At 45.2% G+C, this 26,606-nt stretch overlaps 2 protein-coding genes across 2 annotated transcripts in view; one reads left to right on the top strand and one right to left on the bottom strand.

Moving 5' to 3' along the window:
* The window catches only part of TMEM218 (transmembrane protein 218), a 97,800-nt gene extending 79,797 nt beyond the window's left edge, over positions 1-18,003 (bottom strand). The window contains exon 1 of the mRNA XM_083163552.1: positions 17,980-18,003. The gene's annotated coding sequence lies outside the window, so the exon portion shown is untranslated. The remainder of the gene's footprint in view (positions 1-17,979) is intronic.
* Positions 2,486-26,606, top strand: part of PKNOX2 (PBX/knotted 1 homeobox 2) — a 314,173-nt gene continuing 290,052 nt past the window's right edge. Inside the window, exon 1 of the mRNA XM_083161584.1 lies at positions 2,486-2,617. The gene's annotated coding sequence lies outside the window, so the exon portion shown is untranslated. The remainder of the gene's footprint in view (positions 2,618-26,606) is intronic.

Below are 26,606 nucleotides of genomic sequence, written 5' to 3'. Positions count from 1 at the left end.
GGTTTCTACGGAAACCACTGCATATTACCAGCCATTCCGTTACTGTTACCTTGTGGGTGTGTAAAGGGGTGTACATTAGGGGAAGGAGAACGATGCAGGAAAGTATTAGAAGTCTTGTTTCTTCTAAAAACCATGTCTGGTGAGAGACATCAGAATCCTTCACAGACATGTTGGATGATATTCCCGTCAATCAATCAATCAATCAATCATTGCCTGACAAAGTAAATTAATTTACCCACTGCTTCCTCTCTTAGTAATTACTATTGTTACTTTATAACTTTATACACTTTCGCCTTCAGACCAAACTTACTAAACTTTACATTTACTAAAAATAAATCAGGGGTGGTGACATGTAATAGGATGAGATTTTTAGTAAGGTTCTGAAATCGCACAGAAGCGCAGTTTATGAAATCACTATATATAAAAAAAAAAAAAAAAATCGCAGTTGTAATGGCGTGCGAATTTAAGGTATGAAAAATGACGTCACTGGTCTGTGCATGATTCGGTCAAACTCGCCTGCCAGAGCCCGGTCTATTTGTGCGTTACCAAAAAGCGCATCCTATTAGATATACAAGTTGTATACTTTATAATAGGAAAACGTCTGGATGCGAATTGAATTGTGAGGAAAAAAAAAATCAACAGGTCAAAATGTGCGATTACCGAAATTCGCATCCTAATAAATGTGCAATTTTCCTAAAAAATGTAAATATCTCACCCTATTATGTGTCACCCCAGGTCTTTCTACTGTAATCTATTCTTTTTAAGGTCTACGACATGATGGTGCTTTGATATTCATTTGCTGAACTGTATTCTGTCACATGATTCACGGAAAAGTCACACAGGCGTCAGGGGTGAACAACCCGCCCCAACCCGGAACTTCCAGTGCAGGAGCATGCCGTGAGTCTCTTTAATTAACATACCAGTCCCACAGCTGAGCACCTGTCCCGCCGCCCGGGGGTGAGTAACCAATGGGTTGTCCACAGGGGGGGGAGTGTCTTTCTCTGTTTGAACCTTTTTAAATGTATTGCATGTGTAACTGTGTCCCTGATGCCGGAGGTTACTCCGTAATGGCGTAGGACAGAATAAAGGACTTTTAACTTCCATTGGCAAGACTGATTGAGTGCCGCCTGGTTTCCCTGTATATGCTATTTGGACCTTACTTCAGGTCATAGGAAGGCACCACAGCAACTACTCTATGATTACTACCCTCCAACTGAGTGCCGGCCCTTTCCACCATTCTATATATAATATATATATTCCATTGTTTCAGAAACTACTGGAGTGTGACATGGAGACAGCTGGAACTTATATAAGTAGTGTGCTGGTATCAGACTGTACAGCTGGGTACACACTATAAGATATATAACAATATGATCAATGATATTCTCTTGCAGATCTCTAATTGTGTATCCAGTTGATCGTTTACAATGCGCACTCCTGCTGGCCGTTACCACAACTGAACATGCAGTCAAATCTGACTATATAAACAGCAAATGCATGGTGGGTGCGGGTCCCAGTGATGTCACTGAACCATATTGTTTAGTGGTTTAGGGCTAGATGGTTATTCTGGCTGCACCGATGATATCATACAGTGTGTACCCAGCATAAAGGTTCAAGGCAAAGTGTAAGGATGGATTTAGCAGAAGATGAGTATCAGTGCCCCCCTCCTGTTTGTGCAAAATCAAGTTTCACAAGTTCTGGAATTGAATCAGTCTGACGCCCAACAAACAGGTTTCCCCAAAAATCCTAAAACAAGCATTGAATATAGGAAGCGTCATTTCTATCCATATACAGTATATCAATAGAACACACTGAACTTACCGTGGTGACTCGCAGAGAACAGCAGCTGGATAGGTCTCAGAATAGACATTGTTGTACAGGAAACAATGACAAGGTGACAAACACCTTAGGCGATGGTGGGTGATGTTCCCACTTATCTGTGGCTTATCGTACAGTATAATATAGTACATTGTGCATTTTGTCTAATGTTCTCTTCTACGGGTCCACCGGTGCTTCACAAACTAGAGAAGGTTTCAGGGTCCACTGGGGACACTGGGCACTTCGGGCTTACTTTACTAAAGTGTGAGTTTTAAGAATTGAGAGATATTGCTTATAGCAACCAATCAGATTGTACTTCTCTCACACTTTAGTAAATGTACTGCTCACTGCCATACACAGAATGTCCAATACAAAGACACATACATAAATCAGTCCATCCCTCCACATGGAAGTGCACACAGCAAAAACATTTTCCTTTTTCTGAGAAATAGCGTGCAAGACGGACAGGCCAACGCTCGGCCGGTGACATTTCTCAATACTTTCTCAATGAACGAACAATTCTTTCCGACAACTGTTCCCCATAGACAGGAGTAAATATCGCAAGCCATTTCTCCAGCTGTCATAAGAAGTCAATCAATGTGGCGGCGAACGGTGATCTATAAATGTGTCCAGTAGATGGCGCAAAAAATCTAGCAATAAGTATTCCCCATGCAAAGCCAAAAGCAGGAGAAGAAGGGGGCGTGAGCTGAGACCCCCCTCCAGTGACGTCACAGCCTTTGCTGGGAAGTATAGGCTGTGCTGTCACGCCAGTGTCAGTCTGATGAAGATTGGCACTCAGGTAAGCTGTCATTCATTCTCAATGTCAGGAGCTGCTTTCCAGGCTGCGGGCTGCTGCCGTCGCTGTTGTTGCTTGCAGCCGCTGTGTGTGTGTGTGTGCTGTCTTTGCAGCGTGTGCCTCTCCCTCTCTCTTTTTTTTTTTTTTTTACAGTCCCATAGTTGGAGCTCTTCATACAGACAGGGCACAGGAGGAGGAGGAGGCAACGCAGGGCAACCTCACTCTGCTATTGCAATTACTCCTCGCCGCCCGGATCCACGCCAGCGCCAAATTCATACATAGCAGCTTATTTACTTGTACTTATGTGTGTATATATATATATATATATATATATATATATTTATTATACACACACAAATATATATGTTTAGCTATTTAATAGATTCTATTACACACACACTATATATATATATATATATATATATATATATATATATATATATATATATATATATATATATATACATACATACACACACACACATATTTTAATATATATATATATATTTTCTAATACAAACAGATCTACATTATATATATTTTCTTTCACATTAAAAAATATATATATTTAAATATATATGCACGCACATTACCCTTTTATACACATTAACACATGCGTTCCTAATACCTATGAATCTCACATTTAGTAACACTTTTCTATTAATATACAAACGCGCGCACTTCCACATAATATTTATATATGCAAATAAAACAAGCACAATTTCCTTCACATGAACACAACGGTGTTATATATCTTAATTACACTTTTTCTTACGCATGAAGCCAGCACGGAAGGGACCTTTTTGGCGATGCTGATAGTTTAATTCAAGCATTTTTTTTTTAAACTCTCTGCTGATTTCTGTCTCGGGAAAACATTTCTTTTTTTTTGGTGGCGGTATTTCATTGTTTTTTTTTGTCTAATCGCTGCTCGGTGGGACTCGGCACCTCTGTAAAGGCAGTACTGACAGACCACACAGGGGACAGCTGCTATACACTGAAATGATTGTTATAATGTGATTTTATGGTTTGTAGCATATTGTATGTGTGTGTGTGTGTTTTTATGCATTTGTCTTGTTGCTTAGAAATGTTGGGAGACGGGGTTGGAAGTTAGGCAGCCGTGTGAAGTTGAGTAACGTGGGCAATGGCTATATGTGATTACAGCCTTTAGCTACGCTATGCTTATAGGAAATACACATTATTACTAATAAAAATCCCGGCTGGGCTGTCAGGGAATAAAGGGATGTGTTATTGTACTACAGCTCAGGGAGCAGTGTGCGGGTTACCGGGCACAGCTTTGTGTATAATGCTTTATGGTGAAATGGATGCTTCTGTCTGTGTGTCCGTCTCGAGAGAAGCTCATGTAGAATTATTGGGACTTCTGGGACGTGTTGGCTTTGTTTTGTAAACTTGTCTTTCATCAGTCTCATGGTTGTGAGAGTGAGGATCCCCCCGTCAAGAAATTTGGGGTACTCTCATATTGTTCTAGTTAAGTCTGACTAATCCCGAATAGTAACTTTTTTTTTACATTTTTTATTTTGCTTTAGTGATTTTAGATGCTGCGACCTGTTTTAATGTCAGTTGTGAACAGTCTCATTATCTACTCTGTCTTGTTCTGTTACAGTATTGAGCTGTATAATCTACAGAGCGTAGATTTCATGTGGTTACAGGCCAGAGATTTCCGAGGTGCTCATTAGCTGAGAATAATGAAATAGAACAGGTCCTACTCCCGCCACGTCCCCTGACGTTCTCTGTTTAATTGACAACACTATTGATTATGCACGCATCGCAGTTCCTTCCCAATACAGAGCGGAGGATAATGACAGGCGCCGGTCATGGCTTTGTCAAGAGGTTAATCTGATCAATTACAGGAATACTCTGACGTGAATTGCTGTGTATGTGTATGCCTCTATACGCTGTCACTTCTTATTTTTGTGCGCTGCAAGTGAAAGTTTGGTCGATAAAAGGAAGTACAATGACAGTGATGGAGTATAACTGTCTGACGGTCCTCATACGTTGGGGCGGTGATCAATGCAACATTGTTGCAGTGGTAAAACTTTTAGAATCCGCTGAGAGTTCATAACAGGTTTTTGTTTCCCTCTTTACTTTTATTTTTTTTCATGGAGGTTTTAATTTGTGAAAATACACAGTTTAAACGGCATTCATTTGCATGCTACAGATGGGTCGTGTGGTAATAATTTTTTCCCGAGGATTTTAATTGTAGCAATTAAGAAGGAAGGAAGCAGAGCTGTGCTGCTGCGGACACGGCTGCATCTGCTGCTGGGGGGGGGGGGGGGGGGACACTGAGATACGGATGGTGCAGTTATGGCACTTGCTGTACGGGATCACATGCTGCGCTGATTATATGGCTCTCGCCGTGTTGGGAGTGAATAACTATTTCCGACAAAACTTTACCCAACTTTTTTTTTTACGTTCACTGATTTACAGTCCAGTGGTGTATTATAGGGATAGCGCACGTCGTATGATAATTACATTATATTATAACACGGGGATTCCTCATTTACCATAGTCTCGTAGTCTTGTACCTTGTGCTACTAGCAATGTCTTTGTCCCATTACGGAGGTCTCTCGCAAATGATTCTTTGCAAATAATGAATATTTCTATTTAATGTAATGCCCTGTTTTATGAACTAGAACCCTCACCCCCCAAACTATTAATGGGGGACACTCTGTACACTGTGCCCGGAACAGAACAACGCTGCCACAACACAGAACGTGCACCGGGCAGTCACCCCCATTCTGTACTGAATGATGCGCTGTAGGTGGGATTTGTATACAGGCTGTAAGGCCATGGTCAATAGAGGTTGGTGGGTACAATATCCTCTTATCTATGCTGGGAGGAGTCATCAGTTCTGTCCTGGGCGATAACAAACTTCTTATTTTAAAGCGACAGCAGGAATCTATCGATCCACTGTGTTTTGCTGTATCCCAGACTGGCAGGTTGTAGGGAAGGGGTCCCAAAATATCACCAGGATAGAGGCCTCACAGAGGCACTAACATCTATCGGATTTGTGTATTATTGTTATTGCATTGAATAATAGAATTACAATATAAAGATATACGCACTGATCACTGATTAAATTATATTAAATTATATAAAAAAAATATTGAATGATTAATTCTTGTGAATGAAAAGCAGCTGCATGGGAACTACAAATCACAGCAATGGCAATGTATCTATTAACATTAATATTATTTGCAGCATTTATAGATTTCCGAGAGTATATTTTTACATACAGTATATAGCGCCAGACGCTGCAAACATTACATACAAGTATAAAGCAAATGTATAGGAGGCTTTCCGAGTTACTTTACATGATACAATGAAGTATAATAGAACAAATATAGGACTACGTGCTGGTAATTGGCTGGTATGCGGTAACCTATTATACACGGATATTTTATAGACTCTCACAAGAAGGTACAACTCAGACCGCCCAATCATGTCGGGGGGATGTATCGCAGAACCATAGTCTTTTGTACGATCCATCCCAATTGCAAGAGGCCAATCGTTCCCGTGTGGGTGCAATCAGGCACATAACTATATACTGTGTTCTAGTAATTATGCTTATTAATATAACAACCTGTACAAGGGGCTGTTAAGTGATACGAGCCAGCTGGACTCCCAGTCATCCTCATCAGGCTAACGGCGGAGAGGACACAACTAGAAATCCGGGGAAAAGTTCTGAATGATATAATATAAATATAAAATATATATAATTTTCTAGCCGCTTATAGCACGGTATGAAGAACGGAAGTATATATATATATATCACTTTAATACATTAATAGCCTTTATCCGCCCATTATTTTGTAGTGGGAAATCTATATTTAGGGTCTCGGTGACATAGTTACAGGAGTGTTACATACTGTGAGGTGTTATTAGGTGGCCTCTGCAGAAGAGCGGGACACAAAGGGTTACGGGCTTCGGCTTTGTCCTCTGGGCCTGCTATTGCTATATGTGTAAGCCTTGCTCTATTTCCAGGACTCCGATAGTCTAGCATCTTAGAAACGAGAGGAATGAGAGCAGTGATCTGGTCTCCGGGGGGCCATTCCTGCCGTACACAGGCACAATATGAGCCGCTGTAGCTGCCTATACTGCCGCCGCTGGCAATCAGAACTAAACCAGCACAAATCATGGCACTAAAGCAGCTTATTACACGCCAGTCTCACACACACGCGCACGCACACACACACACACACACACACACACACACTGCATCAGGCACTGCTCATTGTGGGCCTCATATATTGTTAGCTGGAATATTCAGCTAACAGTAATGATGTGAACAAAGGGAGAACGTCCGGATCTGTCTTCATTGAGCAGTTGTGGGAAGATGCGAGATCCTTTGTTATTACATGTCCTGCCCACAATTATAAGTGTCACATGTATGTTACATCCTATTCTGCTTATAATAAATATACATGAACATGCAAAGCACATATACACATACGTGCACCGACCCGCAGACACATACAGACACAGGCATAAACCGACCCGCAGACACAGGCATACACCGACCCGCAGACACATATAGACACAGGCATACACCGACCTGCAGACACATATAGACACAGGCATACACCGACCCGCAGACACATATACACATACGTGCACCGACCCGCAGACACATATAGACACAGGCATACGCCGACCCACAGACACTTATACACATACGTGCACCGACCCGCAGACACATATAGACACAGGCATACACCGACCCGCAGACACATATAGACACAGGCATACACCGACCCGCAGACACATATACACATACGTGCACCGACCCGCAGACACATATAGACACAGGTATAAACAGACCCACAGACACATATAGACACAGGTATAAACAGACCCACAGACACATATAGACACAGGCATACACCGACCCGCAGACACATATAGACACAGGCATACACCGACCCGCAGACACATATAGACACAGGCATACACCGGCCCACAGGTAGGGAGAGTTAGTTGTACGCTATCCACGCTATCCACGGACATTCATATTGGCTCAAAGGAGCTGTAAGCATTCATTTCTAACCCATTTTATTTTCAGGTGTTTTTCATTCTTATTTTCCTATCCTTATTTCTCTATCCTTCAATTAGCGCTCATTTCTCCAAACTTTTTTAACGTATTTTTCAATTGAGCTGCTCTATATATTCTCCAAAGTCCAGCGCAGTGAGCAAACAAATTCTTTACAGGCATACACCGACCTCCAGGCACATATAGACACAGGCATACACCGACCCATAGACACAGGCATACACCGACCAGCAGACACATATAGACACAGGCACACACCGACCCGCAGGCACATACAGACACAGGCATACACCGACCCGCAGGCACAAATAGACACAGGCACACACCAACCTGCAGACACACAGACACAGGCATACACCGACCCGCAGACACATATAGACACAGGCATACACCGACCCGCAGGCACATATAGACACAGGCATACACCGACCCGCAGACACATATAGACACAGGCATACACCGACCCGCAGACACATATAGACACAGGCATACACCGACCTGCAGACACAGGCATACACCGACCTCCAGGCACATATAGACACAGGCATACACCGACCTGCAGACACAGGCATACACCGACCCGCAGACACACATAGACACAGGCATACACCGATTCGCAGACACACATAGACACAGGCATACACCGACCTCCAGGCACACATAGACACAGGCATACACCGACCCGCAGACACATATAGACACAGGCATACACCGACCCGCAGGCACATATAGACACAGTCATACACCGACCCGCAGACACATATAGACACAGGCATACACCGACCTCCAGGCACACAGACACATGCATACACCGACCCGCAGACACATATAGACACAGGCATACACCGACCTCCAGGCACATATAGACACAGGCATACACCGACCCATAGACACAGGCATACACCGACCAGCAGACACATATAGACACAGGCATACACCGACCCGCAGAAACATATAGACACGGGGATACACCGACCCGCAGACACACATAGACACAGGCATACACCGACCCGCACACACACATATAGACACATGCATACACCGACCCGCAGACACATATAGACACAGGCATACACCGACCTCCAGGCACACAGACACAGGCATACACCGACCTCCAGGCACACATAGACACAGGCATACACCGACCAGCAGACACATATAGACACAGGCATACACCGACCCGCAGACACATATAGACACGGGGATACACCGACCTGCAGGCACACATAGACACAGGCATACACCGACCCGCACACACACATATAGACACAGGCATACACCGACCCGCAGGCACACATAGACACAGGCATACACCGACCTCCAGGCACACATAGACACAGGCATACACCGACCCGCAGACACATATAGACACAGGCATACACCGACCCACAGACACATATAGACACAGGCATACACCGACCAGCAGGCACATACAGACACAGGCATACACCGACCTGCAGACACATATAGACACGGGGATACACCGACCCGCAGGCACACATAGACACAGGCATACACCGACCCGCAGGCACATATAGACACAGGCATACACCGACCCACAGACACATATAGACACAGGCATACACCGACCAGCAGGCACACACAGACACAGGCATACACCGACCCGCAGACACATATAGACACAGGCATACACCGACCAGCAGGCACATACAGACACAGGCATACACCGACCCGCAGGCACATACAGACACAGGCATACACCGACCAGCAGACACATATAGACACAGGCATACACCGACCAGCAGACACATATAGACACAGGCATACACCGACCTGCAGGCACACATAGACACAGGCATACACCGACCCGCAGGCACACACAGACACAGGCATACACCGACCCGCAGACACATATAGACACAGGCATACACCGACCAGCAGGCACATACAGACACAGGCATACACCGACCCGCAGGCACATACAGACACAGGCATACACCGACCAGCAGACACATATAGACACAGGCATACACCGACCAGCAGACACATATAGACACAGGCATACACCGACCTGCAGGCACACATAGACACAGGCATACACCGACCCGCAGGCACATATAGACACAGGCATACACCGACCCACAGACACATATAGACACAGGCATACACCGACCAGCAGGCACACACAGACACAGGCATACACCGACCCGCAGACACATATAGACACAGGCATACACCGACCAGCAGGCACATACAGACACAGGCATACACCGACCCGCAGGCACATACAGACACAGGCATACACCGACCAGCAGACACATATAGACACAGGCATACACCGACCAGCAGACACATATAGACACAGGCATACACCGACCAGCAGGCACATACAGACACAGGCATACACCGACCTGCAGGCACACATAGACACAGGCATACACCGACCCGCAGGCACATATAGACACAGGCATACACCGACCAGCAGGCACATACAGACACAGGCATACACCGACCCGCAGACACATATAGACACAGGCATACTCCGACCTCCAGGCACATATAGACACAGGCATACACCGACCCATAGACACAGGCATACACCGACCAGCAGACACATATAGACACAGGCACACACCGACCCGCAGGCACATACAGACACAGGCATACACCGACCCGCAGGCACAAATAGACACAGGCACACACCAACCTGCAGACACACAGACACAGGCATACACCGACCCGCAGACACATATAGACACAGGCATACACCGACCCGCAGGCACATATAGACACAGGCATACACCGACCCGCAGACACATATAGACACAGGCATACACCGACCCGCAGACACATATAGACACAGGCATACACCGACCTGCAGACACAGGCATACACCGACCTCCAGGCACATATAGACACAGGCATACACCGACCTGCAGACACAGGCATACACCGACCCGCAGACACACATAGACACAGGCATACACCGATTCGCAGACACACATAGACACAGGCATACACCGACCTCCAGGCACACATAGACACAGGCATACACCGACCCGCAGACACATATAGACACAGGCATACACCGACCCGCAGGCACATATAGACACAGTCATACACCGACCCGCAGACACATATAGACACAGGCATACACCGACCTCCAGGCACACAGACACAGGCATACACCGACCCGCAGACACATATAGACACATGCATACACCGACCCGCAGACACATAGACACAGGCATACACCGACCTCCAGGCACATATAGACACAGGCATACACCGACCCATAGACACAGGCATACACCGACCAGCAGACACATATAGACACAGGCATACACCGACCCGCAGAAACATATAGACACGGGGATACAACGACCCGCAGACACACAGACACAGGCATACACCGACCCGCACACACACATATAGACACATGCATACACCGACCCGCAGACACATATAGACACAGGCATACACCGACCTCCAGGCACACAGACACAGGCATACACCGACCTCCAGGCACACATAGACACAGGCATACACCGACCAGCAGACACATATAGACACAGGCATACACCGACCCGCAGACACATATAGACACGGGGATACACCGACCTGCAGGCACACATAGACACAGGCATACACCGACCCGCACACACACATATAGACACAGGCATACACCGACCTGCAGGCACACATAGACACAGGCATACACCGACCCGCAGGCACACAGACACAGGCATACACCGACCTCCAGGCACACATAGACACAGGCATACACCGACCCGCAGACACATACAGACACAGGCATACACCGACCCACAGACACATATAGACACAGGCATACACCGACCAGCAGGCACATACAGACACAGGCATACACCGACCTGCAGACACATATAGACACGGGGATACACCGACCTGCAGGCACACATAGACACAGGCATACACCGACCCGCAGGCACATATAGACACAGGCATACACCGACCCACAGACACATATAGACACAGGCATACACCGACCAGCAGGCACACACAGACACAGGCATACACCGACCCGCAGACACATATAGACACAGGCATACACCGACCAGCAGGCACATACAGACACAGGCATACACCGACCTGCAGACACATATAGACACAGGCATACACCGACCAGCAGGCACACACAGACACAGGCATACACCGACCCGCAGACACATATAGACACAGGCATACACCGACCAGCAGGCACATACAGACACAGGCATACACCGACCTGCAGACACATATAGACACAGGCATACACCGACCTGCAGACACAGGCATACACAACGACCCGCAGGCACATATAGACACAGGCATACACCGACCCGCAGACACATATAGACACAGGCATACACCGACCCGCAGACACATATAGACACAGGCATACACCGACCAGCAGGCACATACAGACACAGGCATACACCGACCTGCAGACACATATAGACACAGGCATACACCGACCTGCAGACACAGGCATACACAACGACCCGCAGGCACATATAGACACAGGCATACACCGACCAGCAGGCACATACAGACACAGGCATACACCGACCTGCAGACACAGGCATACACCGACCTGCAGACACATATGTGGACGGCATCATTCTAACCTGATTTCCTCTACGTACCTCTGTGTATCTTATCACTTTCCCCAGCCCTGCATTAATTTCTATTGGAGAAAAGCGCTATATAAATAAAGTTATTATTATCCTTAGTGCATACCACAGGTATCTATGCATCTGCACAGCCTGGAATTGTGTCGGCATGATGACATCACAGAGCATAGCCAACCTGTGACAGATTTGTGTTGCTCATAGTTGCGTCTGCTGTGTGCCGGACGGGGTCCCGACAGTCAGGATCCCAACAGGCATTCACCCAAAGTCGGAATCCCGACTGTCAAAACACCGACAGCCGTCGGCTATTCTCCCTCGTGGGGGTCCATGACCCCCATAGAGGGAGAATGGAATAGGTGGCTTGCGTAGCGTGCCACCGTGCCCGCAGTGTGGCGAGCGCATCGAGCCCGCAAGGGGCTTTGTTGTGCTCGCCATGCTGTCTGGGTCCGGCCAGTCGGGATAATGACTGTTGGGATCCCGACTGACGGACCCCTATACCACACCCGCGTCTGCTTTGTCCTGGAGCATATGCACAGTGCAAAACTACAAGATACACTCCACAAATTGACTTGTGCTCCTCTCTGCACCATGATCCGCTTGTAAGTACAGAAAACATGAGTCCCTGTTATACAATATCAGCAAGCTCATACATTACTGCGCTGCACCAGGTAGTAACGAGACTAAGTCAGGCCAGAGCGAGACGGTTCTGTGACAGGTATAAGAGTGGGCCAGTATTAGGATGAGATTCTCCATTGTCTGTTCTACATGAGGCGTATTTACTGTGGGTGTTATTGTGCTTAATATGCATTATTCATGTAAATAAATGCTACATAATGCCTGTTCCAGCAATTTTACAAAAGAGTTTCGTTTAACCGTGGAATAGGGAAGGTCCGTTTTAGCGTACGTTCCACCGACAGAAATCAGCAATACCACTTACTTATAATGTATGTAAACGTTCACTGGGAACAGTTGGCGTAAGTGAGAAGTAGCGGGCAGTGGACACGTGACACACGGAACGAATTCATGCGATTCTTCTTCCATATGCATTATACAAGAGGTTATTTCCCGTCACCTTGTGTTTGACGAGTTATGCTTGGTACACCCTAGACAATATTGTTGATTATTTTGCTGATTCTGACTGGTTGAAACCACAAAATCTAAACATGGTCCCGGGTGTCATCAGCGGCATCCCCGGTTGGCCCTGACGTAAGACATTTCTAGCAATGGCCGGACACCGCACCCCCCCCCCCCCCGCATCGACAGACGATCGCAAAGTCGTGGTGGGTGCACGGGTCCAGTCCCGCATTAGAGCCGATTGGCTGGAGAGCCATTTATCTGTTATAATGAGTGATAAGTAGAATATAACTCGATGACAAATCTGCCCCATAGTATCTCTAGTGGAATGTTGTGGAGATTAGTGGAATACACAACTCTTGGTGTAGATATAATCAACAAACAACAATGTGACTGAGAACAGATACTGGACAATCTGACCTATGACATCATATCCACACAAAGGATGGGCTAATGCTGAGCTTACTACACGTGTCATCAGAATTAGAATATTATCAAAGGGTCTGAAGATTCTCGCTGTAATATGGACTGTATATATTCTCCTTGTGTATCTTTATCCAGCACCAGAGAGCCAATCCCTGTCTGACAATAACTTGGGCCCCGTATACGGACACTTAGCTGACCATACACTACTGTGGGAGAAAGAGCCCACCAGGGGAATGCAGTTCTAGTGCCCATGCCTAGGGGTGTGGTCAGTCTCCAGAGGGGGTGTGGTCACAGAGGCTTGGCTAACCATTACAGAGTGCATTGGTCTAGGGGCCTTACATCATGCTCAGATAGCCACCGCCCCACAGAGTGTAATCCCGCCCTATGCATGGCAGCGAATGGCTTACAAAAATTACACCAATCGGCTGCTAGATGCAAATCCATTTGCAAGTCACTCACCATGAAATCATTTCCCCAGTCTGTGCGTAACCCAGAACTACACTGCTTGTGAAACAGGCTAATCGATAATTGTTCGTCATGTGAATTCGTACAACCGCGATCAGCTCTGAATAACCCCCAAAGGTCCATGATACATTTATAGAGTAAATACTACATCACAATGTACAGCGTAATATCAGTAACTGAGGTAGATGCACCACAGTCCTCTGCAGTGTATGGGAACAAGCGTATAACTAGTGCACAATCCGGAACCTGATCCCTACAGGAGGAAGGTGGCCCTCCAGCAGTGGGGCTCACCTAGGGTTCCCCCTGTACCCCAGTCCGTCCCTTTTCCCCAGTGACCATAAATAAACCATAAGACGGACAGAAGACTCTGTGTTGCTGCATATTGTGGCCATAAGGAATCCTTATTATTGGGGGTTGGCCACATCTATTATAACTATATTCCATCGGGTGTCATAACCTGCTTCCCATGGCTGCCTGTGTACACAGACGCTTCTCTCCTGGTCTGACTGTGTCTTACAGAGCCAGCATTAGCGCCACACACACACACACACACACACACACACACACCCCGGCATCTCTGTATAATCAGAAATAATTACCTACATGTGAGTGATTAAGGCACACACGGAATAATGATGCACTTCTGTATATACACAAAGCCGGCGGTCACCCACAGAGAGCGATTATTGCACCTGTATAAACAGGGGTCTCCTGTCTGTGGGAGAACGCTTTGCTCATGTCCTCTGTATCACTAGCACAGGTACATTGACCCATATATGTAAGAAATGTCTCCTGTGTCACACTGGCATTGTCCGTTACCAAGGCACTAGGATGCTCAGTCTCCCCTCTGATGATACATTGAGCTGAAAGGGGAATGCAATGATCACTCCTGTCCTATGGGAGTGATTACATTCTGTAGCGATGCATCACTCGGGCCCTTGTGGCCCCACTCATACTTGCCAGCTATAGTACCATCCATATGTATTAATAGCAGCTAATTATATAAACCAAAACTGGCATAATGCTGTTTGTATTCTTATAAAACAGATTGGTGGCATGAGGTTTAAGTTAAACAATACATTGGATACAACAGTATTCCTGCATCAGTGTGACAGGATTCTCACACAACTACTCTGTGCTGTTAGAGGACCCCGCTCCTTCCATTACTGATCTCCCAGGCCCACAGTTCCCTACTCAGTCCTCACTTGTCTCCTGATATACTATGTGCTGCTGGGGTCCCTGCTCCTCTTACTATATAACTCTCCCTCCTCACATCATGTCACATGCAGCCCTGTCCTCCCTGACCAGTGGCAAATGCAGGATTGTTAGAGCGGGGTTTCCAAATATAATCCCAAATCTCCCACTCTGCAGCGCATTGTAGTAAGTACAGGAGTCTGGGGGAGCGGTAACAGCCCTGAAAATGTGACTTTTTATACACTGGATACTGTATTAACATTTAACAGTACAGATGGTTTATAGCAGCGGTGGGGAACCTCTGGCCCACATACGGCCCCCGCAGCCGGTCTGTGCGGCCCGCCCACCTGCCCGGCGGCTGCGGAGGGAGTCAAGAACAGGGGAAATCTCACAAGAGCTAACGACCTCTCGCAAGATTTCCCCTGCACTTAAATAAGATAAGTGGTCAGGAAAAGGTTAAACATCAGAATGAATAAATTAAATACACAAACATAATAGAACCAGTACTGCACTTTCTAAGCTCACAATTTCCCACTTCATGGTAAGGCTCCTGTCTCTTCCTGCTGGCAGCTACTCACCATTGTGATGTGTCTGAGGGCTCAGACCCACACATACAGTACATTTGGTAGAAGAAGCTGGTACACTGGGCATGTGCAGCAGCTCTGCTCTGTCCCTTACACTGTATGATCTGCATCTTTCAATTTAAGGAACTTGCCAAGAGAAGTAGGGTTTCCTGGCAACCAGAAGCCCACCCCCCTGCGTTTGACTATGCTGACACATCCCTCATCTCCTGATATACTCTGTGCTGCTGGGGACCCTGCTCCTCCCACTGTATAACTCTCAGTCTGTGGCTTCCTGCTGCCCCCATTCCCCTCCTCACATCATGTCACTGCCCCTGTCACATGCAGCCCTGTCCTCACTGACACATCACTCATCTCCTGATATACTCTGTGCTGCTGGGGACCCTGCACCTCCCACTATATAACTCTCAGTCTGTGGCTTCCTGCTGCCTCCATTCCCCTTCTCACATCATGTCACTGCCCCTGTCACATGCAGCCCTGTCCTCACTGACACATCCCTCATCTCCTGATATACTCTGTGCTGCTGAGGACCCTGCTACCCCCACTATATAACTCTCAGTCTGTGGCTTCCTGCTGCCTCCATTCCCCTCCTCACATCATGTCACTGCCCCTGTCACATGCAGCCCTGTCCTCACTGACACATCACTCATCTCCTGATATACTCTGTGCTGCTGGGGACCCTGCTCCTCCCACTATATAACTCTCAGTCTGTGGCTTCCTCCTGATATACTCTGTGCCCCCTCATCTCCTGTGAAAGAAGATCTGATTGGATAATGAACAGCACACGAGGATAAGTGGATGATGAATGTTAGGTACAATATACAACGCTCACTAAGACCCTTCTGAATCCTGCATTAGAAAATCACAATAGAACAGACACGGAGCAGCACAATAGACCATTTGTAATTATCGTAATAAGAGACAATATTTATTGAATGTACAATAACCAGGTTGGATGATGAAATCAACGCTGAATGAATTGTTAGTACATTGAATACAATTCTAAACCTGTGGTTGCTATAAAAGCCATCTCCTTTATCATAAAGGGCTTATACCTGCGGCAATTACATTATATTTAGTAGCATTTATACAAAACACTGCTACTACTAATAATAATAATCAGAAGAAAAAAGGGTACTTGTTTCCTAGCATACAGGAGTAATACGTCTGAAGTATTCCGCGTCCGCTCGCCACACTATATAAAATCAACTCCACGCCGGCGTGGATAGTGGGGGTATGAAAAGGTCGGAGGACGCGTACCAGCGCCCCTCACGGGCTCGCTGCGCTCGCCACTCTTTGGGTTCCCGTTGATCGTGGCATTAACAATGGGGGGGCATACAATAAAAAATGGGGTCTGGCGGGCATTTAACATTGGGGCCAATGTAAAATCGGGTCTCAGGGACCATTTAACATTGGTTCCAATGTAAAAAAATCGGGTCGGTCAGATCAATCGCATTGCATGCAATTTGGTTGCATGCGATTGACCCAATTTTTGCAACCCGGTTGCATACAATTAAAATCGGTGGCGCCGTGCTAGGAAACAAGTACCCAAAAAAAGCAAGTGTAAGTCATTCTTGCATATGGTATTTGTAGCCAGTTGTTGTTGTGGACTATTTGCCATGTTAGGAGGAGTTATGGGATTTTTATCATCCTATAAGTGGTGTGGCTGCTGCAGGAAAGCACATATCTGATATTAATGCAGGAATACGTCCAGCTGACATAGCGGCTCATATACCACCAACATGTGATAAATGGGTCTCCAGCCAGTCAGCTCCCAACTGCCATTTTTTAAAACATGTGATGGTTAGGGGCTAATTGGCTGGAGCACCATTTATCATACACAACAAGTTTTATCAGCCATTGTTAAATGAGTCCCAAAATAGGTTCAGCGCTAAGGTGCGACACCCCTGAGCAGCAAAGGGGATAACAGGATAGATTTCTTACCAGAGAAATAAATTGTTCCAAGAAATGAAATATGGGAGATAACTTTCTGCTGTTGGTCTTAATCCCGAGATTTCTATATTATCTCCAATTTCCGGTATAAAATATGTATGTTTCTCAGTGTGAATGTGACAATGTTATCGGAGGAAGGTCCTATTGCGTCAGAAGAGATTAGTAAGAGATACAGAACAGGAAACCTCAATATAATAAGACAATATAATAAGACAATTATATTATATATATATATTATATATTATATTATAATGACTAATATCATTCACATGACCCCATATACACCATTCCGTCCTTCTATTTATGTCAGCAATTCCCATCTACTGCCTGACCTCTATATACACAGTTATTATGCTGCTATACTGAATACATGGCCTGACCTCTATATACACAGTTATTATGCTGCTATACTGAATACATGGCCTGACCTCTATATACACAGTTATTATGCTGCTATACTGAATACATGGCCTGACCTCTATATACACAGTTATTATGCTGCTATACTGAATACATGGCCCGACCTCTATATACACAGTTATTATGCTGCTATACTGAATACATGGCCCGACCTCTATATACACAGTTATTATGCTGCTATACTGAATACATGGCCCGACCTCTATATACACAGTTATTATTCTGCTATACTGAATACATGGCCCGACCTCTATATACACAGTTATTATGCTGCTATACTGAATACATGGCCCGACCTCTATATACACAGTTATTATGCTGCTATACTGAATACATGGCCCGACCTCTATATACACAGTTATTATGCTGCTATACTGAATACATGGCCCGAACTCTATATACAGTTATTATGCGGCTATACTGAATACATGGCCCGACCTCTATATACACAGTTATTATGCTGCTATACTGAATACATGGCCCGACCTCTATATACACAGTTATTATGCTGCTATACTGAATACATGGCCCGACCTCTATATACACAGTTATTATGCTGCTATACTGAATACATGGCCCGACCTCTATATACACAGTTATTATTCTGCTATACTGAATACATGGCCCGACCTCTATATACACAGTTATTATGCGGCTATACTGAATACATGGCCCGACCTCTATATACACAGTTATTATGCTGCTATACTGAATACATGGCCCGACCTCTATATACACAGTTATTATGCTGCTATACTGAATACATGGCCTGACCTCTATATACACAGTTATTATGCGGCTATACTGAATACATGGCCCGACCTCTATATACACAGTTATTATGCTGCTATACTGAATACATGGCCCGACCTCTATATACACAGTTATTATGCTGCTATACTGAATACATGGCCCGACCTCTATATACACAGTTATTATGCTGCTATACTGAATACATGGCCCGACCTCTATATACAGTTATTATGCTGCTATACTGAATACATGGCCCAACCTCTATATACAGTTATTATGCTGCTATACTGAATACATGGCCCGACCTCTATATACGCAGTTATTATCCTGCTATACTGAATACATGGCCCGACCTCTATATACGCAGTTATTATGCTGCTATACTGAATACATGGCCCGACCTCTATATACGCAGTTATTATGCTGCTATACTGAATACATGGCCTGACCTCTATATACGCAGTTATTATGCTGCTATACTGAATACATGGCCTGACCTCTATATACACAGTTATTATGCTGCTATACTGAATACATGGCCTGACCTCTATACACACAGTTATTATGCTGCTATACTGAATACATGGCCTGACCTCTATATACACAGTTATTATGCTGCTATACTGAATACATGGCCTGACCTCTATACACAGTTATTATGCTGCTATACTGAATACATGGCCTGACCTCTATATACACAGTTATTATGCTGCTATACTGAATACATGGCCCGAGCTCTATATACACAGTTATTATGCTGCTATACTGAATACATGGCCCGACCTCTATATACACAGTTATTATTCTGCTATACTGAATACATGGCCCGACCTCTATATACACAGTTATTATGCTGCTATACTGAATACATGGCCCGACCTCTATATACACAGTTATTATGCTGCTATACTGAATACATGGCCCGACCTCTATATACACAGTTATTATGCTGCTATACTGAATACATGGCCCGACCTCTATATACACAGTTATTATGCTGCTATACTGAATACATGGCCCGACCTCTATATACAGTTATTATGCTGCTATACTGAATACATGGCCCGACCTCTATATACACAGTTATTATGCTGCTATACTGAATACATGGCCCGACCTCTATATACACAGTTATTATGCTGCTATACTGAATACATGGCCTGACCTCTATATACAGTTATTATGCTGCTATACTGAATACATGGCCCGACCTCTATATACACAGTTATTATGCTGCTATACTGAATACATGGCCCGACCTCTATATACACAGTTATTATGCTGCTATACTGAATACATGGCCCGACCTCTATATACACAGTTATTATGCTGCTATACTGAATACATGGCCCGACCTCTATATACACAGTTATTATGCTGCTATACTGAATACATGGCCTGACCTCTATATACACAGTTATTATGCTGCTATACTGAATACATGGCCTGACCTCTATATACACAGTTATTATGCTGCTATACTGAATACATGGCCCGACCTCTATATACACAGTTATTATGCTGCTATACTGAATACATGGCCTGACCTCTATACACACAGTTATTATGCTGCTATACTGAATACATGGCCTGACCTCTATATACACAGTTATTATGCTGCTATACTGAATACATGGCCCGACCTCTATATACACAGTTATTATGCTGCTATACTGAATACATGGCCTGACCTCTATATACGCAGTTATTATGCTGCTATACTGAATACATGGCCTGACCTCTATATACAGCTCTCGGGCAGCTATACTGAATACATGGCCTGACCTCTATATACAGCTCTCGGGCAGCTATACTGAATACATGGCCTGACCTCTATATACAGCTCTCAGGCAGCTATACTGAGTACATGGCCTGACCTCTATATACAGCTCTCGGGCAGCTATACTGAATACATGGCCTGACCTCTATATACAGCTCTCGGGCAGATATACTGAATACATGGCCCGATCTCTATATACAGCTCTCGGGCAGCTATACTGAATACATGGCCTGACCTCTATATACAGCTCTCAGGCAGCTATACTGAATACATGGCCCGGCCTCTATATACAGCTCTCGGGCAGCTATACTGAATACATGGCCCGACCTCTATATACACAGTTATTATGCTGCTATACTGAATACATGGCCTGACCTCTATATACACAGTTATTATGCAGCTGTGCTGAATACATGGCCTGGCCTCTATATACAGCTCTCGGGCAGCTGTGCTGAATACATGGCCTGACCTCTATATACAGCTCTCGGGCAGCTATACTGAATACATGGCCTGACCTCTATATACAGCTCTCGGGCAGCTATACTGAATACATGGCCTGACCTCTATATACAGCTCTCGGGCAGATATACTGAATACATGGCCCGGCCTCTATATACAGCTCTCGGGCAGCTATACTGAATACATGGCCTGACCTCTATATACAGCTCTCGGGCAGCTATACTGAATGCATGGCCTGACCTCTATATACAGCTCTCGGGCAGCTATACTGAATACATGGCCTGACCTCTATATACAGCTCTCAGGCAGCTATACTGAATACATGGCCCGACCTCTATATACAGCTCTCGGGCAGCTATACTGAATACATGGCCCGGCCTCTATATACAGCTCTCGGGCAGCTATACTGAATACATGGCCCGGCCTCTATATACAGCTCTCGGGCAGCTATACTGAATGCATGGCCTGACCTCTATATACAGCTCTCGGGCAGCTATACTGAATACATGGCCTGACCTCTATATACAGCTCTCAGGCAGCTATACTGAATACATGGCCCGGCCTCTATATACAGCTCTCGGGCAGCTATACTGAATACATGGCCTGACCTCTATATACAGCTCTCGGGCAGCTATACTGAATACATGGCCCGACCTCTATATACAGCTCTCGGGCAGCTATACTGAATACATGGCCCGGCCTCTATATACAGCTCTCGGGCAGCTGTGCTGAATGCTTTGGAGTCACCCTATAAACATGAGAACAAAAGCAGCTGCCACTTTGCAGAGAGCTTAGAACTTGGGTAGAGGATCCAGCTGCCACCACTGACCGGCAGGACAGGCTCTGTACTGAGCACTAGAGAGGGCTACAGTATAACCACCTACTGCACATTGCTGTGTATTTGGGGGCCGAGGGGATCTTTACAGACAGAATAATAATATATAGTATGCAATTAGTTTCCAGAAACATTGTAAATTAGGAGGAAAGAACACAACATGATATTCCGGCTTTCCCCCACTTTAAGCAGAACTAGCAAAGCTTTTTGTCAGCTGGAGAAGCGACACATATTGAAGTGTAAAATAACTTGTGATCTCTGTTGGTTGGGGGAATGTGATGTTATTTAATATGTGTTGCTGTAATGCTGGATCCCGGGGACTTGTAATATCAGAGCCGCACGGAGCAGCTTGTTCTGCTATGTAACATGCTCCTATCTATGCTGTAACGCCACCAGCGTTATCTCACAAGGGACGTTACAGCGATCAATCCGAGACAAAACAGCGAAGAAACGCTTTTTATTGATGGTTCTTAGATACTGGACCTTCTCCTAACAGACGGAGCCTGCGCTGCCCAACTGTTACCAAAACCTTTATCAGAGCTACAGAGCAGTGGTCCTCATCTGTGGCCCTCAAGGCAACAGTCCAGGTTCTAACGCTATCCAAGCATAGACACAGGGGACTTCATCTGTACCTCAGTCTGCTTGATTATACCATCTGTGAATAAGTAGGGATAGCCAGAAAACCTGGAGTGCTGGGGTGCCTTGAGGACCGCTGTTGAGGACTACTGCTATAGAGGACCCCACGTTTGGGTCTTGTTGCTGTTTCGATGTCTTGGTGTTACCAAATCCACATATAAACAAATACAATGAGACACTACGGTAGGTAATAAGCATATAATACAGTTATTGAATCCCAGCATATCTAGTGAAAACCCAGGAAGAGACCCAGTTCTCTCCACTCGGCATGACTCCGTTCCTCCGCGGACGCGTTTCGGCTACTATATGCCAAGGGGACCTTTCTTAACTAGGCCAGTCAACACTTAGTGACTGAATCTTCATCTCCCCAATAAAGGAGGGGAGCATGGTGCCCACAGTTTTGCCCAAACCATTTGGAAGATGTGACAAAAAAAATTTAATTAAAAAAGTGTTTATAAAAAGTGCTGTTTTTGAATAATTAAATTTAAAAAAGTTCCCGAAAGACCCAAGCATTGTAGCATGTAGGTTTAAAAGAGTTGATTTTCCAGGCCAGTAGAAAATGCAACAGGGAAATGAAGTGTAATACCTTCTGCCACGGCCACATTTTTGGACCCTGCCAAGCCAAGGCTTCTGGGTAATATGTGGCATCACGGGCTATTCACAATGGCCTGTCGGCCCTAAAAATGCAGCCTATCTACAAAATCAGAGGGGTGCTGCCACTTTGAAATAGGTCAGCCATGTGTTTGTATCTCTATTCCCCACCACCCCACCCTTCCCTTTTTACCATTCTGTACCCCTTTCCCTTTAACTGTTTTGCAAAAAAAACAATAAAAATCTAATTTTGAAAAAAAAAAAGAAATAGGTCAGAACCGCACTGTATTAGCTAAAGGAATGTACTGTACATTTTTTAAATGTTTGCTTTTGAAGTATCCAGGTGCACGAAAGGTCCAAGGTGGACTGTCCATTACTGAAGTGCCAGTAAGCCCCCCAGGACAGACCTATAGATGTTACATAGTTACATAGTGGGTGAGGCTGAATAAAGACTTGCGTCCATCTAGTTCAACCTATGTTTATAATAGTTTATCCCTTGTTGTATCGTATGTTCCGATATTTTAAAGACAGATTACTGTATGTTACTTATTCATACCCGTGGATGTTTTTAACCAATAAATGTTTATCCAACCTTATTTTAAACGTATTTATAGTGTCTGCCGACACCACTTCTCCAGGAAGAGAGTTCCAAAGTTTGACTGTTCTGACTGTAAAGAATTTTTTTTTATTACTTTTGAATCCCTAGTTTCCATGCCCCTTTTAATACATGCTAGAGTTTTATTGGCCTTTTTTGTTGCTCTATTACATTGAGCACTACACCCCAGTTTGTTGTCTATTTGGACTCCTAGATCCTTTTCGAGTAGTGATTTACCCAATTCAACCCCGCTTAGGTTATAACTAGCACACTGGTTATGTCTCCCAAGGTGCATGACCTTGCATTTGTCCACATTGAACCTCATCTTCCACTTTTTTGCCCACTCATCTAGATTGTCAAGATCATTTTGAAGCGTGGTGACATCTTCTGATGATTTAATAACTCTGCTCAGTTTTATATCATCCGCAAAGATGGATACATTGCTGAATAACCCCATCCCAATATCGTTAATAAAAATGTTAAATAAAATGGGCCCCAGTACCGAACCCTGTGGCACTCCACTTAGCACTGGTATTATATTTGAAACGGCACCATTCACAACCACTCTTTGTTCTCTATTAAACATGTCATACCAATCACCATATGCCATGCCAATCATCATATGCCTCTCCTGTGGTGATTGGCGCAATCACATTGCCATGCCCGTGCATCTAATTCCCTCTCCCAGCTCATAGAAGTGCAGTGAGCGGCAATATCACAGCGTGGCGTTTCCGCGTCATGGGTGTGCAACAGGAACGATGAGCGTGGATACAGCTGTACACTAGACACTAGCCAATAGGTCAGCCATACCCTGATTGCTCAGTAGGTGGTGTTGCTGAGCATTACAGAGTAAACGTCTATATTTAGCCACAGACAGACTCACGGGGTGAAGAGACATTCGTCTCAGAAATAATATACAACAAAATTCTGGTTCTCTAGATATTTCTTCTAAAATCTAGATATGTGTCTCCATCTATGCTTTATACATTGGTCTTTCAGAGCTGGACTAGGGCTTGGAGTCGTCTAAATAGGTGAATTCTGCTGCTGGGTCTTTAGACTGCGCAGCTCTGAGACGACACCGTTAGCCCAGTGATGGATGTAGTTACTACTGCCGGTAGCACTCTCTGCTAATGTGACTGTGGACTGCCTAGTCATCTGATCTTCTAACCCCAACAGCAAAATCTCCTGAGGTTTGTTTAAGTTATAATAATAATAATAATAATAAGTTATTTATATAGCGCTTTTCTCCCAATAGGACTCATTACATCATTTACAGCACACAAAACAAAACAAGCTTAACAGCAGATATTAGTGAGGTGCTTGAGAGAACAGGAAAGTCTTGAGTCTATTTTTTGAAGGATTCTACAGTGGGGGCCTCTCGCAGTGGAGTCTAGGTATTGTTAATAGTCCATCGTCTGCAGATCACAGAAATCGAGGGGGGCAGTAAGGAATCAGAAGCTGCTTCAACTACCTCAAGCTCTGGTCATGAAGGGCTTTGACAGTCATTAAGCCAATCTTAAAAGCAATTCGCCATCTTAAGTCCCGTACACATGGGGCGGTCCGGCATGTTGGCTGAGCGATGTGCTTCAGCGCTATCGTACAGAACACATTGCAGTGCACCTGCTCAGCACACCAGGATGCCGTGTGCTGGGCAATCGTGCTGAGCGGGGCTTTTCCTATTTTTTACTGGGAAAAAGCCATTGGAAGCACTGGCTTTCCCTGCAGGCAATAGATGCATGGGACCACGCATGCATCGCTGCAGGGCATACACACAGAGTGATCCGTGCTCCTTTTCTAAGCGTTCTAGTCAGATCACATATATAAAAGGATCTGAAATCACCCCATGTGTATGTCCCTTTACAGGCAGCCAGTGAAGGGAGTAAAGAATGGGTGTAATGTGGCTGGAGCTGGGCAGCTGGATTTTGTACCATCTGAAAGCGGTGCGGTTCTCTTGCCGGTAGACCAAGGTATCCAAGTTACAGTTAAAAGCAGTATTAATGTGGAGAAGGGGTCTGATCAGAGGATTGCTATCATTTGTAGGTCATTGCACACGGAGTCATTATTTCATCATCAGCCACTGGGATGACATCAGTCCTATGACGTTACTGCTTATTTACAGTGCTCGGAGCTTACTCAGCCGTGCCCAGGTGTTGTAGTAGCAGGTCAGTGATGACCACTTCCACCCGGTCTCAGTCGCAGATTAGTGATAGCCCCAGAGCTTCTCTTCTATGGTTCTGGAACTGCGTACGGATCTGCGAGTGGATAGTGATTAGCGATCCATTCGCAATTCTCTCACAATGTAGCAAGGGCGCTTTCTCCGTCTGTCCAGACGGCGCTTTCTCCTCGCAGCCCACTGCAAAAACTCACATTAGCAATCCAAGCTGAATTAAGCCCACAGTCAGGCTTTTACTGTATGTAGAGACGACAGAGGGGGTCTTTAACGACCGGCGGGAGCGCAAATTGTGCAAACACACTAGATGATATGCAAAATATTGTTCACAATATCGTATCGTGCACATTGGTAATGTTATTGTCTAGTGTAGTGGTTC

Source organism: Crinia signifera, chromosome 19 (genome assembly GCF_055691185.1).
Source record: "Crinia signifera chromosome 19, ASM5569118v1, whole genome shotgun sequence".
Taxonomy (NCBI): domain Eukaryota; kingdom Metazoa; phylum Chordata; class Amphibia; order Anura; family Myobatrachidae; genus Crinia; species Crinia signifera.
This window is presented reverse-complemented; position numbering and strand designations above follow the sequence as displayed.